General features: G+C 40.4%; 1 protein-coding gene across 14 annotated transcripts in view; it reads left to right on the forward strand.

Moving 5' to 3' along the window:
- LOC134359288 (nuclear receptor subfamily 2 group C member 1-A-like) overlaps positions 1 to 17,292 on the forward strand; it is a 131,403-nt gene that overhangs the window by 20,828 nt on the left and 93,283 nt on the right. The window lies entirely within an intron of this gene.

Below are 17,292 nucleotides of genomic sequence, written 5' to 3' on the forward strand. Positions count from 1 at the left end.
AATGTACCTATATTTTGAAATGGTCTATATGGCTGACTTGCAAAACAGTTTTTTGATTGTATCTCAGTACACACGACAATAAGAAATCAACTCCAATTCTTATTTCCATCGGGCCTTTTTTTCCTGGCCCCTCAGACACTGCCCCACTTTCTCAACCCTATTGCACTCCTAACATTTTGTGCGATGTTTCTTTCGATACTTGGCTGCCACCCCTCTGATCTCCAAAAAAATAGTCTTTGCATCAGGATTGCATGCCATTAAATTTGGTCTATCCCATAAGCTCACCACTATGCATTGGTTGAAGGTTTAACAGTGAGCCAGATATGGCCCTTGGATGATGTAATGACTTTTTCTGCGGTTATTGTGTTCATTTTATTGAAAGCTTTGACCTTCAATTTGCCTGTTAAAAAGAATAACACTTTATACTGTGTGACTAATGGACACCACTGGGGCGATACAAGCTACACATCAATACTAGACTAATATTAAGAACTGTTTAATTTGCATTGTTCTCGAATTTAAAATAATAAAACTACAGGAAAGTATTTCAGGATGTTGGTAATCTTGACTATTTAACAGTTTAAGGAAAATCATTCACCGGTTACTGATTTCGGCATACCTTTATTACTGCTATGGAATGCTTGCCAAATACTAGTTTTCATCCTTTAATCTTGGAGAACAATACTGGGTTATAATTTATATTGGATGCTTGTTTATAGTGGCCAAGATTCTTCTATTCACTTAAGTATGTAAAATCCCAGAATATTGCTTCACAGTGCCATTGATTTTATAATCTTCAAATCATTACATAATGTATACTCTGGAATGACAGAAGATTGGACTTTAGTCTGCTCTACTTCCATTAAGATGGGGGAGTGCTCAGACCCAGCAGTTTCTACAGGGCCAACCAAAGGTGTTATTGTCTTTGTTAAACGTATTTGTTATGATTGCAAAACCCTGCTGGACATTTGGACTTAAGTACTGTAGGTCTACCCCATCTGCGAATTGATCGTTGGTGATGAAACTGAAGGAGTTAGACTTGGTGCAGATCATGCTGCTGCCTGCGTCAGAGAGACGTCAGTGCACAGACCAGTCTAACAGTGAGCAGTTATCCTAGTCCCTGTCCTTGTGATGGTAAGACCCTGCTGGACATTGTTAATGTGGAATGCAGCTAGTCTGATTCACTGTTTATTAGCGAACAGCAGGGGAGCTGTGTGGCCTCAATCTGGAGAGGACAAGGCCTCAAACTGCAGTGTCGCCTGTTTGCAGCCACCCAAGAGAGAGGCGTCAGAATTGGAGCGCTTCACCGGAGGTGGTGTGGACCAGCGTCCATGCCAGGAGTCAGTGCCCTCCAGTGTTCGCACAGCAGAAGATAAGATGTATTGTGTTCGACTGCAGACTGCTGCAACATTCATGAGCTTGGATTTGAACTATATATTTTTTGTGTGTGACTATTTTACTGATATCTTATACGTGTTATGTTTGCCTTGTGCTGCGAATGACGTTGATACTGTGTTATGCACCTTAGCCCTGGAGTACTGCTGTTTTGCTTGGCTGTATTTGTGAATGGTTTAATAATAATTAAACGAACAAATTGGTGAGATGAGAATCTTTTGGCTGATTAATTATAAAATGGTGGGAAGCAAGTTTAGATTAACAGTACTAAATGTACTGTTAAAAGTGACAGTGTGAAAAATGGGCAAAAATATCCCATTGGTGCATTGAGATCAGAATTAGCCGTATCACTGATATACAAGACCATGACATATAGGAGCAGGTGTAGGCTATTCGGCCCATCAAGTCTGCTCTACCGTTCAATCATGGCTGATCCAATTCTTCCAGTCATCCCAACTCCCCTGCCTTCTCCCCATACCCTTTGATGCCCTGGCTAATCAAGAACTTATCTATCTCTGCCTTAAATGCACCCAATGACTTGGCCTCCACAGCCGCTCGTGGCAACAAGTTCTACAGACTTACCACCCTCTGACTAAAGTAATTTCTCTGCATCTCTGTTCAAAATGGACATCCTTCAATCCTGAAGTCGTGCTCTCTTGTCCTGGACTCCCTTACCATGGGAGCTAACTTTGCCATATCTAATCTGTTCAAGCCTTTTAACATTCGGAATGTTTCTATGAGACCCCCCCCCCCCCCCGTTCGCCTGATCTCCAGGGAATACAGCCCAAGAGCTGCCAGGCGTTCCTCATATGGTAACCCTGGAATTATTCTCGTGAATCTTCTCTGAACCCTCTCCAATGTCAGTATATCCTTTCTAAAATAAGGAGCCCAAAACTACACACAATACTCCAAGTGTGGTCTCGCAAGTGCCTTATGGAGCCTCAGCATCACATCCCTGCTCTTATATTCTATACCTCTAGAACTGAATGCCAACATTGCAACACACATCAAAGTTGCTGGTGAACGCAGCAGGCCAGGCAGCATCTCTAGGAAGAGGTGCAGTCGACGTTTCAGGCCAAGACCCAAAGAAGCAACTTTGATGTGTGTTGCTTGAATCCCAGCATCTGCAGAATTCCTGTAGTTTGCCAACATTGCATTTGCCTTCTTCACCACCAACTTAACCTGGAGGTTAACCTTTAGGGTATCCTGCACAAGGACTCCCAAGTCTCTACGTTTTGAATTCTCTCCCCATCTAAATAATAATCTGCCCGTTTATTTCTTCCACCAAAGTGCGTGACCATACATATGCAACATTGTATTTCATTTGCCACTTCTTTGCCTATTCCCCTAAACTATCTACATCTCTCTGCAGGCTCTCTGTTTCCTCAACACTACCTGCTTCTCCACCTATCTTTGTATCATGGGAAAATTTAGCCACAAATCCTTCAATCCCATAGTCCAAATCATTAACATACATCATAAAAAGCAGCGGTCCCAACACCAACCCCTGTGGAACTCCACTGGTAACCGGCAGCCAGCCAGAGTAGGATCCCTTTATTCCCACTCTCTGTTTTCTGCCGATCAACATATATTCCACCCATGTTCATAACTTCGCTGTAATTCCATGGGCTCTTATCTTGCTAAACAGCCTAATGTCTGGCACCTTGCCAAAGGCCTTCTGAAAATCCAAGTACACCACATCGACTGCATCTCCTTTGTCTACCCTGCTTGTAATTTCCTCAAAAAATTTCTGTAGGTTAGTCAGGCAGGGTTGTCCTTTTAGGAAACCATGCCGGGTGTGGCCTATCTTGTCATGTGCCTCCAGGTGCTCTGTAATCTCATCCCTAACTATCAATTCCAACAACTTTCCAATCACTGATGTCAGGCTAACAGGTCTATAGTTTCTTTTTTCTGCTGCCTCCCACCCTTCTTAAATAGCAGAATAACATTTGCAATTTTCCACTTATCCAGTACAACGCCAGAATCTATCGATTCTTGAAAGATCATCATTGATGCCTCCGCAATCTCTCCAGCTACTTTCTTCAGAACCCAAGGGTGCATTCCATCAGGTCCAGGAGATTTATCCACCCGCAGAGCAGTAAGCTTCCTGAGCACCTTCAGTCATAATTTTCACTGCATATACTTCACTTCTCTGACACTCTTGAATGTCCGGTGTACTGCGGATATCTTCTACAGTGAAGACTGATGCAAAATAGGCATTCAGTTCCTCTGCCATCTCTGCATCTCTCATTACAATATCTCCAGCGTTATTTTCTATCTGTCCTATATCTACCCTCAATTCTCTTTTCCCCTTTATATACTTAAAAAAGCTTTTAGTATCTTCTTTGATATTAGTCGCCAGCTTCCTTTCATAATCCATCTTTTCCTTCCTAATGACCTTAGTTTCCTTCTGCAAGTTTTTAAAAACTTCCCAATCCTCTATCTTCCCACTAGCTTTGGCTTCATTGTATGCCCTCTCTTTTGCTTTTACTTTGGCTCTGACTTCACTTGTCAGCCATGGTAGTGTCCTTCTTCCATTTGAAAATTTTTTCTTATTTAGAATATATCTGTCCTGCACTTCCCTCATTTTTCACAGAAACTCCAGCCATTGCTGCTCTGCTGTCCTTCCTGCTAGTGTCCCTTTCCAGTCAACCTTGGCCAGTTCCCCCCTCATGCCATTGTAATTTCCTTTATTCCACTGAAATACTGACACATTGGAATTTAGTTTCTCCTTCTCAAACTTCAAAGTGAACTCAATCATGTGTTGTGTTGTAGCAGCACTATAGTGCAAGACATAATTACTATAAATTGCAATAAATAAATCTTGCAAAAGAGAAATAGCAAGGTAAGGTTCATGTGATTGTGGGCCATTCAGAAAGCTGATAGTGCAGGGGCAGAGCAACAAGATTTGTGAGTTGCTGTAAAACTGCTTTGCGTGGCTTCAGAATGCTCTATTTCTCAACCGAAACTCACTTGTTCCTCTCATGAACATCAGATTCACACAAATTTAAAGCATTTACCATCTTTTTGTTTCTGTTTCCAAAAAGCATTGAAATGCTGTTTTTCTGCAGAGAATGCTGATCTTATTTAGTCATAAAGCACAGAAACAGGCCCTTCAGTCCAAGCTGAGCTATTCTGCCTAGTCACATTGACCTGCACCTGGAGCAGAGCCCTTCATAACTCGCTCGACCAAACTTCTCTTAACTGTTGAAATCAAACCTGTATCCACCACTCCTGGCAGCTTGTTCCACACTCTCATCATATTCTGAGTGAAGAAGTTCCCCTTGAACATTTCACCTATCATGCTTAACCCAAGACCTCTCATTCTAGTCTCCCCTAACCTCAGTGGAAATCCTATCTATACCCTCATAATTTTGTATACTTCATTCTCCTGCACTTCAGGGAATAAAGTCCTAAAGATAAACCCTTTGTGTCCTTCATCAAAAGCAATTTTAGCAGTGAAATTCTATAGAATATTCTAAATGAGTGTCATCAAGAGAAATATGCATTTTGAGATACTGTGATTGACTATTTACTATTCTGAACAGAAACTAGTGTCTTAATGATTTGGCTGTTGCATGTATGAGCTTTCCATTAGTTTGTAAACTAGTGCTATTCAATAAGGGCTGGTATTGCTTTAATTTGGGTTCTTAAGTGAAATCTGGTAAGTTTCCCGCATTAAGCTAAGGATTATGGCATTTTCTTTGCTTTTGTATTTTCAGCTTCAGGAGTTAAGACTATATTTTTTGTCTTTCTAAGACAGAATTGGCAACGGCAGATATTATTCAGGTTTTAAAATTGCAGAGTTAATGGAAAAGTCAGGGTTACGTTTAGTGAAAAAATTTAGTATTTATAGTGGTGTTTTGGGTCTTTGCTAAGCTTTGTATTATTAAAAATGCATTTTGATCCAAAAAGTAACATGGGATGACAGAAATATTTTAAGAATCTCTTAAAACAGCTATCCCTGTTCCATCTGTTAACCCAGAACCTGACCTTGACCCCAGTGTTAAAATGCCTTGCTTTTTTCTGTTGTAAACGTTGATAGGCATAATGGACTGGCATTGGATATGTGTTTGAAGTCTCAAGTACTATATGATATGCATGTTAAATGAGAAGCTGGTCAATAAGGAAATGATTACAAAATCAATAAACCTATTGGATCGTTTTTTAATGAAAAATTCCTGCTAACATAAATGCCCAAAAAAATGATTGCTTTGGACTGAGTTCAGTTAAGCACAGCACAAGGATATGTAATTTATTTTGAATTTTCAGGTTAGATTGAGGTTTGGCATAGAGCTGAAGGTCATGTCAAATGAATCAAGATCTAGAATACTAAAATAGCTTAATGTGCCCTCTGACGTACAGCTTTCAAATGATAACATAAAGTTCAAGGGCATTTGAACTATGAATAAAACATTCATCTAAGAAAGTGAACACGAGGAATTCTGCAGATGCTGGTAATTCAAGCAACACACATCAAAGTTGCTGGTGAATGCAGCAGGCCAAGCAGCATCTCTAGGAAGAGGTGCAGTCGACGTTTCAGGCCGAGACCCTTCGTCAGGACTAACTAAAGAAAGAGCTAGGAAGAGATTTGAAAGCTTTTAAATCTGTTACTAGCTTTTTCTTCAGTTAGTCCTGACGAAGGGTCTCGGCCTGAAACGTCGACTGTACCTCTTCCTAGAGATGCTGCCTGGCCTGCTGCGTTCACCAGCAACTTTGATGTGTGTTGCATGTAAGAAAGTGAGCTCTTTATGCGCCTTGCAAAAGTGTTAAGTTTTGTTATTTGTGTTGGTCATCCAATAACCACACTTGCAATAGGTCTTGATATCACACTTTTGCCCTTCCCTTTCTTCCAAAGAACTAACAAAGATCAATCTTGCTCCCTGAAGCAACTACTGAATTATTGGTCTCTGCCTGTTCTTCATCAATGTGTAAAATATTTGCTTATTCAACTGAAGCCCTCTATCCTTGATTTTATAGCTGGAAACAATTAATATCCAAGCTTTCATTGATGACTCCTCCCCCACTGAGCACCAACACCCATCCCTTACAACAGTGGTCCCCAACCTCTGGTTCGCGAAGCATGCAGGGGTGCAGCGGTAGCTGGGATGCACCCAGCACATCCTTAAGAAAAAAGCCGAAATAAACAAGCTAATTAGGTGCCGCCTGGCATGTAAATGTCGGCCCAGATCTCTGCACCCCTGCATGCTTCGTGGCCCAGAGGTTGGGGACCACTGCCTTACAAACAGTGTAACCCACTTTCTATCCCTAAACTACCAATGACAGTGGCAAAATTTCCTATTTACCCTACTGCCAAATGCATAGACCACCCCTCCCATCTCCACTTTAAACCTTTCCAATCATAAAGATCATCCCTTTACAGCCTCTTCTACCTTGGACTTCAGCATTTCCGAATTAATAAATTATAGCAAACTATATCAGTGAAGAATTTTGTCTCTCAAACTGCCGTCTTGTATACCTGACACAGTAGACTTTGAAGCCTCTTGTTGATGGTGTTTTCATTGACATCTGTAGGTTAGAGATGTTTATCTGCTTGCCTCTAACACTGTGCATTATTCCATCCTTCTCCAGGGCCCGTTTGTATTTTGCCCTTGAGCCCTGGGTGAGGACTTGCCTGTTGCCCTCACACTTTTCACTATACAGGCACAACATTGTCTACTGGTCCCTTCATAATTAATAAATGCCTCTTTTAATGTCCTTTCTTACTTCCTAATCTTTACTACCAAAATGTTTCAGCTCCATCATCAAAGATCCTCACCACCCAGGCCATGCTGTTTTCTCGCTGCTGCCAACAGGTGGAAGGTACAGATACCTCAGGACTCGCACCACCAGGTTCAAGAACAGTTACTACCCCTCAACCATCAGGCTCTTGAACAAAAGGGGATAACTACACTCATTTAAGGACTCTATTATGTTGTTATTTATTGCTATTTATTTATTTATATCTGCAGTTGCCAGTTTGTTTACAGTTAACAGTTCTTGATGTTTACAATTTAAAGTTACTGTTCGATAGATTTGCTAAGTATGCCCAGAGAAAAAGAATCTCAGGGTTGTATGTGTGATGTGTGTCCTCTGACTCTGGGTGATATTACCGAAGTTCAAAATAAAATTCATTATCAAAGTTAACCTCTGTGTATGCAAGCACCCAACTTGTACTATATCCTTTTCCAAAGGCACTTTTTGCATTCTCTTCCTCTACTCCTCGTGAAGGTCTGGATGAATCAGAATTTATTCTGGGATTTGTATAAATAAACCCAGTGCAAGTCATTTGATTCCTTTGAGAACCCACATAATTCTTGATCCTGTACCCTGCTAGGATCATCAAAGGAGTGATTCTGTGTTTTGTTACATTGTCTGGAATCCAGACAAACTAGAAGTTATGTTAGAAGAAGCTGGCTAATCTGTTCAGTAAGGAGTCTCTGTATGTCCTCCCCGTAAAATGCATGGCATTACCCAAAGAGCTTCAGTTTCCTTCCACAGTCCAAAGATGTAAAAGGTAGGTTAATTGGTCATTGTAAGTTGTCCCATAATTAGGTTAATCAGGGTTGTGGAGTTGCTGGGGTGGCATGATTCGAGGGGCAAATTCTGCACTGTGTTGCTAATGGAGAAGTAAACATGTTGGCCATCGATTAGAATTTTCATTTTATTGTGCTGCAAATAACCTGCAATGATTTCTATTACTGTTGCCTCTCAAATCCTCCTATTTGTTATATACAATTGCCCACTCAGAACCGTACTGGATAACCATGATAAATTCTTCCTCTCCATCACCTCCTGATCACTCCACCGTAAGATTTATCATACCACGACCCTATATCCAGTATGATAAGAGCTGATATTTTACCTCCATATATATGTTGGGTTCAAGAAGTCTTATCACGAACTACATTCCCTAGCTGCTGAAAACTGAGGCTGAACTGGTCTGTGTGCAACTTTGGTATCATAGTTGACCTAAAGTAACCACAAACCTGCTCCTTCAAGTCATCTGACCTCGATTTCTATCATCGCTTACAAGTCTGCCCCTGATTCTGCAGCTGAAATGCACTTCCATTCTCTAGAAACTTGAGACATGATTGTGCCAATGCTCTAGATATTTTCTACTCAGTGTAATCTTAGAGTCTTCTAGAACTTCACTGGTTTTAAACTATTTCACACTAAGTTGTGCTTACCATAGCTCATTGACCTATGTTGGCTAATGGTTTACAAGTGTCTCAATTTTAATATATCTCTATGGCTTCTCCTTTTTAATGTGTAAATTCCTTTAACCTTGGATATTGCAATCTTCTTGATCAACAAAGAAGACACCTCCTTTCTTAGTTTAGGATGTACCTTAAAAGCTGTATCGCTGACTGTACCCTTGGCCCATTAACCTTACACCTTATGAAGCTATCTTAAGTTTTGTCTGACAATCATGATGTGCTTTGAGATATTTTATTCCATTTAAAGGTTATATCCAAATGCAAATTGGTATTAACATAATAAAATATTCCAAGATGTTTCATTAAAAAAATTACAAATGAGTTGATACGGAACGAAAAGGGGTAGTTTCAAATAAGTGACGAAATGCTCATTCAAAGAAACTACACTAAAAGAGAGAGAGGGAGATAACTTAGTATAACTTCTGCACACCATCATGCCTCTCTTACCATCACTTTTATGCAGTTTCATATGAGAAACAAAATGCTTAAGCAGTTTAGGAGGTCATTGAATGAAAGGTTCTCCTCTAACATAACAGAGGACCATAACACCTGTGTGAAGGGATCCTTGTAACCCAGCTACTGTTTTTGTGTAATTATGCAAGTTATTTCCTGGAACTTGCCCAATGTTTCCCTGCAAGCAGCTATGTGTTTACAAAATGTAACCAGCTTGTCCCTTTATCTTTCATAACCCAAACTGTTTGAGTTGCTTGTTCCTTTGGATGGAGTCAAATCCTTTCATTATTTACTAAAAGCAAGTCTCACAGTCATTGAAATTGAAACTGAAAAGAGAAAATGCTAGAAATACCCCGTAGGGCTAATCTACAGGCAGAATTAATGTCTCTGGAATCTTTGATCAAAACTGGAAAAAGAGGCAGGAGTTTAAAGGTACAGAAAATAGAGAGGGCAGTTCTTTGATATGTTGGAAGCCAGGAATAATTACAAAAGGAATGTTGGTACAAAGCAAAAGCCATATATAATGGGACACAACAAAAGGGTTGGTCCAGAAGAAGAGTGGGAAAAAAACTATTTGGAGATCAGAGAATAAATGTGTCAGGCTAACAAGAAAGTCGTGCATAGGCTGCATCTGGAGTAGCATTCATTTCTGGTCACCCTATTATATAAAAGATATGGAGGCTATGGAGGGAGTATAGAAGTGGTTTATCAGGATGCTGTCTGGATTACTGTGCATGTAATCCAGATAGCAGAAGAAGTTAGACAAACTTGGTTTGTTTCCTCTGCAGTGGCAGAGGCTGAGGAGAGAGCTGATAGAAATTTATAAAATAATGAGAAGCTTAGGTAGAATTTTCCCAGGTCTAAATGTCTGAACCTAGAAAGCAAGCATTTAAGGTGAGATGGGGGAAATTCAAAGGTGGTGTGTGGACCAAATATTTTACATAGAATAGTGGGTGCCTGCAATGCACAGCCTGATAGAGGTGTTTAAAAGGCTTTTAGCATATTAATTTACAGTGAATGGAGGTATACGGACATTGCATAGACAGAAGGGATTAATTTAGTTGGGTATTTAATTAATAGTTTGACATATCATGGGCTGAAGAGCCTATTATATGTTACATGTCAAATGATGGGTACCACTTCATGAATTAATCTGGAGTTGTTAGCCCCAGTCAAAGGATCACCAACCTCTAATTGTGTGAACACCTGAAAAGGTTGGGTAACAATTTCCCATTTCTCCTAATAGAACAGCTCCACTCTGGTGTGTAAGTTTATTTGAGCAAGATGCAGCATTGGTGCAAAAAAATATCTTACAGAATGGCAGGGCAAGGACATAACCTTGTTTGACACAATCCTATACTGGTAATTGGATCTGCTGTAGATAGTTTAGTTAAGATCGTGGTTTCCAAGTAATCATAAAGCAAATGCATGATGGAAATCGACTTTTGAGGCAGCTAAATTTTCAGAGGAACCTCCATTTCCCCACCAGTTGAGGGCGTTTGTCAACTGGTCATGAATAATGGTCAATGCTACCCCTTACATTTCTCGTGCCTATTATGCCCTCCAGACGACACTGTGATTTGGGGTGCAAGTTTTCAGTCATTGGGAGGAGAAGGTTGAAGATGCCAGTGATGAATTTTTCCTGTGTGCAGATAGAAGTGACATCACTTATGTTTTCAGAAGTCATTTACTTAGCCTTAACTGATCATCCTGCTGGCATTTAGTGTCAGCGTTCATATAAATGAAGTAACTCTTTCAAAAAGATATCTTTCAGAGCTTTAGTTACAAGAATATATGGATTTTCCAGGGGAAAGGGTGAAATGATAGCTCAGGACAGGAAGTCAAAAGCACCTTTTGAAAGATATTTTTGGTCAAATGTAAAAAAGCAACAACATTAAGACAGGAGCATCATCACTGGAAAAATAATGTTAAAGTAGAAAAATAGGAAGGTATTAACTTACAAGAACTATTTCCGAAAAGTGGCATGGTGAAGTTCAGCATATTGAACAAGTCACTGAGGTGGCTGCGTTGGCAGAATTGGAGGGTCAAGAACACAAGGCTTAGTGCTTGCTGCATTCTTTAAATATATGCAAGTTGGAGTCTTTTGCAGCTTCGGAAAGCATTACTAAAAGGTGAAGGAATCTGAGTTATTGAGAATTGGAATATTTTACTCGTTGTGGGGGGAGATGGGGGGGTATACATTTCAGTTTATCTTTCAGTTTGGGATCCCATGTTGGTCTACATCCGTGTTTCCCAACCTAGTGTCCATGGACCTCTTGCTTTAATGGTTTTGGTCCATGACACGAAAGAGGTCAGGAACCTCTGGTCTAGAGTGAGGAGACTTCTCAGATTGCCCTTTGCAATTCAGTTCAACTTGTTTCCACTCAAATTCTGTGGCTTCTGAGGTAGTTGAATGAGCCAAATTGGGATTCACAGAAATGACAGACAGGCCAAGAGGTGTTAGTAATGGCAAACAAAAGGGTAGCATGGGACATGGTGCACTTTATGGCAGATTTATGTGTGCTCCTGATCATGGACTCGAGGTTCTGCAGTCCATCTGGAATGTTTCTTCTCTATTTAGAGCTGTCATGTGTCAGGAATTCCCACAAATCTTTTGTTTGCCCAGTAGTCTCTAGTCATGATGGAATTCAGAATAGATTATAAACTGATGAAGTTTGGTTCAGACATGTCAATGACATTTTAGTTGGCAGAGTGTAATTTCAGCCCTTAATGCTGAGGATGTTGGTCCATAAGATGTGCTCATATTTGTTCACTTATCCTGCATATGGACTTTGACATGCACTGTGTTAATAGCCTTTCTGTGCTTTGAAGTAAAGGGTGTAGGTAGTTAATAAACATGCAAAAATCTGCAGATGCTGGAAATCCAAAGCAACACACACAAAGTGCTGGAAGAACTTAGGCCAGTCAGCATCTATGGAAAAGGGCAAACAGTTGAGTTTTTGGGCTGAGACCAGAGCCTGCTGCATTCCTCCAGAATTTTGTGTGTGTTGCATTGGTAGTCAATATATCAAAAATTTTGAGAGCAGTAATGAGTCCTCCCAATCCATTTTAAGTTTTATGCTGAATTTGATTTCTTATTCTTTAATAGCTCTTCTGCTATAAAGCCAAAAACTGTGCTTGCATTGCTATGGGAACCATAAATTTCATTGGTGATGTTCACCTTCATTGAAAGGTGGTTCCCAAGATATGGAAAGTGTTTCAAGTTCTCCAGGGTTTCATTGTAGACTGACTATAGACGATTAGTGTTCTTCATCAAGTGACAGGTTGGTAGAGAAACTTCATTTTCCATATGTCCAAAGAATAATTTGGTCATTGTCAAGGAAGGAGAAAAAAGGCAACTCCAAAAAACATATTGTTCTTACAAAATGCTTGAAGCATGGCCCTCTTAAAACTAGTGCCCTGCTTTGCCAGATAGAAACTGGCACAGTGAACAGCAGATGAGGTGTATAGCCACAGTTGAGTGTTTATAATCAATTAAAAGGATTTTTGTACACAAATGTTCTGAGTGTTTTAATCAATGTTAAATGGCAGGCTCCAAAAACTGCATATTGAAGAAAGTATTCCAGGAAAGCATTCTCAAGAAAGGACAAGTATATTGCAAAAATGGATATTAGATTGTAATTTGCAATCAATTTTTCTCTGGTTGAATAGTTAGTAGTTCTGTGTAGATGCTTGACTTAGGGTAGTGTACTTATTAAGCAGAGCGAAGTTAATCTGACTGTTCCAAGGTTAGATAAATGGAATTTAAAAAAAATACTCTAAGCCAAATCCTTTTTAATGGTTTAATTGATAGAAAGCAACCTGAAATTTGTGTAGTGTTCCCTTATGAGTCCTTGACATTTACAACATTGTTTGTTTGGAACAATGAATGATCATGTTGACTGCTTTTACAGCAAGTATTGCTAAATTTGTTCAGAGAAGTAAGGAGTGAGTCCTAATCTGCCAGTCAATTTAGGAATAGTAAGGTTCATATTTTGAAACAATTGCTAAGCATTTGATTTTAATAAAATGTCAGTGGGTAGGGCTGATTTTTTTTTTAAGTTCACAGTGCTGTGAATTCTACCAGTGCTAGTCTTAAATTTTATTTTTTCCTGCCCACCCCTTTGCCATCTCTTTCGTAGTCCATATAGGAGATGCAGACATAAGCAAAAGATAGGAGTGTGATCACTGTATAGCTTTGATTGTAGATTAAAAGAAAGAGGAGGACAAAATATTTCTGGACAGACAGATTTTGGCCCTGAGGCTTATACTATCTGTAATTAGTGGAGCATATTGCAAGTCAGAAATGGTTGTTGTTGATAATATTTTGCAAGTTTAAAATTGCTGCTAATTGTAAATATAAAATAGATCAGTAGATTAAATTTTATATGAAACTGCTGGAACTTTGATTTATGATCATGCTCCTTAGATTATTTACTATTCTGCTGTGTTTGCAGAGTGTGAAATATTGTATCAAAATTTCTTTGGATACTCTGCGCAAAGGGCATCAGTTGTTTTTGGTCAAATATTTTTCTGACAAAGGCATCTGCTTTCTATTAATACAGACACCAAGTGAAGACTTTAGCATATACAAATCTTATAAATGCTACAAGTTAATATTAAAGCCTTTTCTTCACTTAATTGCATTTGTTAGTTTTATATGCATGATTACCCAGACATCCCACCCTGCAAAAACTCATTTCAGGGAGGTAGCACCATCAATTTGCGGGAGACTTCCGGGAGAGGTGGGACGTCTGTAATAGAGTAGCTCCTTAGCAGCTGGCCAGCTAGTTTAAATAACGTTAGCTATGCTAATGAACAAATGACACCTGTTAAACTCACCTCAACATGTCTTTTACAGTCTTAACCCACCATGGGCAATAGAAAAGTCACTGTTGCAAACAGTGCAGCGAGCAACACTGTCATTATTTTGACCCCTGTTAGGCAGGGGTACCCTTTAGTGTAGTCTAGGGTGATATACGTTTTATATATTTTTTTTTGGAACACTCTGCCATGGCGCGCTCTCGCTCGCGCTCTCTCTCTCGTGGTCACTCGCGCTCTCGCTTGCTCTCTCTCTTGCTCTCTCGTGGTCGCTCACACGCACGCTCTCAAGCACTCTCGCTTGCTTGCTTTCTCGCTCTCACTCGTGCGCTCTCGCTCTCTCGCATGCGCGCGCGCTCTCTCGTGGTTGGTCCTGCACTCTCTCGTTTTCTCTCGCTCACTCTCAAAATAATTGATTTCCGTGATATTGTATATAATTTGCGGGCATCAGGGAGCCACTATTAATATGCGGGAGACTCCCGGAACTTCCGGGAGAGGTGGGATGTCTCCTGAAATTGGCTTTGCAAGCTACTTGATCCATGGTTTGAACCCTTCTATTAGAGTAGAGTTACAGTCCCATTTGACTATTTAATTTTCTCATTGATTGCATGATAGGTGTTGGCACTTGTGGGTCATAATGACCTGTTAACTGCATCACTCCCAACTAAGTTATGGGTTGGGAAGGCATGTCATGTCACATTATTTCTCTTGTTCAGCCTGCAGTGTTAAGCTCTACTAACTGCTACTGTTTTGGACATACTAGTCTTTCAGTAATTCTCAATAGGCTGCTGTATTTCCCTATATCAAACAGTGTCTGCACTTCAAGATAAAGTGTTTTGGAACATCCTGATCTCCTAGAGAATCATAGAATAGTTTTAGCATAGAATTAATGTATTTGGTTTGTCATATCCACATTGGCACACTACTACAGTAATAGGGCCTATATCCCTCATTGCTTTATGTACTTCCATTGGCCAAGGAAAGGCAGTCTCAGCCTCTCATCAGTCCTTATAACTATTTCCTGTATCCCAGGAACCATTCTCATGAATCTTTTTGGACCCTCTCATGTCTTCATACCCACTTATAATGTGGTAACCAAATTAAATACGCCAAATGAGGGTGGTCCGGTGTTTTTATAAAAACTATTTTCCCAAACTGTTCTGCTATTTCACAATGATTTATGTATAAATGCCACAACTACCTCTGGTCCTGCCTGGCATTGAGAAAAACATTCCTTTATTCTCTTGGTGGTTCTAGGGATTTTCTTTTTGGTGAGAAGGAGGTGAGCGATGAATTGATAGAGGTGTACAAGATGAGTAGAGGCATAGTTCGAGTGGATAGCCAGTGCCTTTTCCCCGAAGTGGTAATTGCTTAATGCCAGGGGATATAACTTTAAGGCGGGCATTCCCAACCTTTCTAATGCAATGGACCAATACCATTAAGCAAGGGGTCCATGGACCTCAGGGTGGGAACACTCTGTTTTAAGGTATTTGGAGGTAAGTAGAGATGGATGTCAGGGGTAGGTGGGGATGTCAAACACTAATATCAGGGTCGTAATCACAAAATAATCTGCAGATGCTGGGGTCAAAGCAACACTCACGACATGCTGGAGGAACTCAGCAGGTCGGGCAGCATCCGTGGAAAAGATCAGTCGACGTTTCGGGCCGGAACTCTTCGTCAGGACTGTAGAGAGAAGGGGCAGAGGCCCTATAAAGAAGGTGGGGGGAGGGTGGGAAGGAGAAAGCTGGTAGGTTCCAGGTGAAAAACCAGTAAGGGGAAAGATAAAGGGGTGGGGAAGGGAGGCAGGGAGGTGATAGGCAGGAAAGGTGAAGAAGGAATAGAGGAAAACACAATAGGTAGTAGAAAGAGGCAGAACCATGAGGGAGGTGATAGGCAGCTGGAGGAGGGGGCAGAGTGAAATAGGGATAGGGGAAGGGAGGGTGAGGGAATTACTGGAAGTTGGAGAATTCTATGTTCATACCAAGGGGCTGGAGACTACCTAGACGGTATATGAGGTGTTGCTCCTCAAACCTGAGTTTGGCCTCATCATGGCAGTAGAGGAGGCCATGTATGGATATATCTGAATGGGAGTGGGAAGCAGAGTTGAAGTGGGTGGCTACTGGGAGATCCTGTCTGTTTTGGCGGACGGAGAGGAGGTACTCGATGAAGCAGTCCCCCAATCTGCGTCGGGTTTCACCGATGTAGAGGAGGCCGCACCGGATGCAATAGTTGACCCCAACAGACTCACAAGTGAAGTGTTGCCTCACTTGGAAGTACTGTTTGGGGCCCTGAATGGTGGCAAGATCAGGGTGATGGTAAAGGCAGATATATTAGGGACATTTAAGAAACTCTTGGGCACAATGGTGAGATAAAAATGGACTATGTAGGAAGGGAGGGTTCAATTGATCTTGGAGTAGGTTAAAGGTCAGCATAACATTGTGGACGGAAAGCCTTTGTGTACTGTTCCCTGTCCTTAAAAATCTAGTCCAATACTGCTGATTAAGAAAGATATCAAAGAACAGTGACAAATAAATAAGAATTGCCAGATAGGAAATATGAAAATCTTTTAAAATCACAATTAACACAATGTGCACATTGAGGAAAAGGGCATTGGCCAAAGTACAAATCGATGGCACTAATATTGTAAATTAAATATTTTTTGTTGCTTGTTGTGTTCTGTTGTTCTGATGAACATTTTGGGCATGCTATGTTTGCTCCCGAATGTGTGGTGACACTTGTAGGCTGCCCCCAGCACATCCCTAAGTGTGTTGGATGTTAACACAAATGACGCATTTGACAGTATATAGTACTTCAATGTACATGTGATAAATCTGAATCTAATTCTTTGGTACAGTGATGTACACTGGATGATCATGGAAGGGAATCTGAGAGGAAACTTCATTCAGCGAATGGTGCAAGTGTGGAATGAGCTGCCAGCAGTGGTGAATTGTAACATTTACTAAGTTTGGATGGGTACATGGATGGGCAGGGTTTGGTCTAGATGCAGGTAGATGGGACTAGGCAGAAGATCAAGTCAGCATGGACAAGTTGGACTGAATGGCTTGTTTCTGTGCTGTAGTACTCTCATTCTAAAAATGCTTTGCAGGCAAAATATTGAAATATATTTTATTCTGGCTAACACTTGCCAAAATTGGCAAATGGTGTGGCCTACAAGTAGGTGATATAGTCACTTTATCTCTTCATTTGTGTTCTTCTGTGTGCAGAATAACTGCTTGTTGACTTTACAGTAAACACAAGTCTAGAAATATGTTACCTACTGTATGTAATGGCCCAATTACATACAGCAAATTTGAACAGACCTGGAGATCTTTTATTCAATATTTTCATTTAATGTAATTTTTTTTCTTCTCTTTTTTGCTCCATATTTATATACCCTTCTTGT

This window comes from Mobula hypostoma, chromosome 20, assembly GCF_963921235.1.
Source record: "Mobula hypostoma chromosome 20, sMobHyp1.1, whole genome shotgun sequence".
In the NCBI taxonomy this organism is placed as follows: domain Eukaryota; kingdom Metazoa; phylum Chordata; class Chondrichthyes; order Myliobatiformes; family Myliobatidae; genus Mobula; species Mobula hypostoma.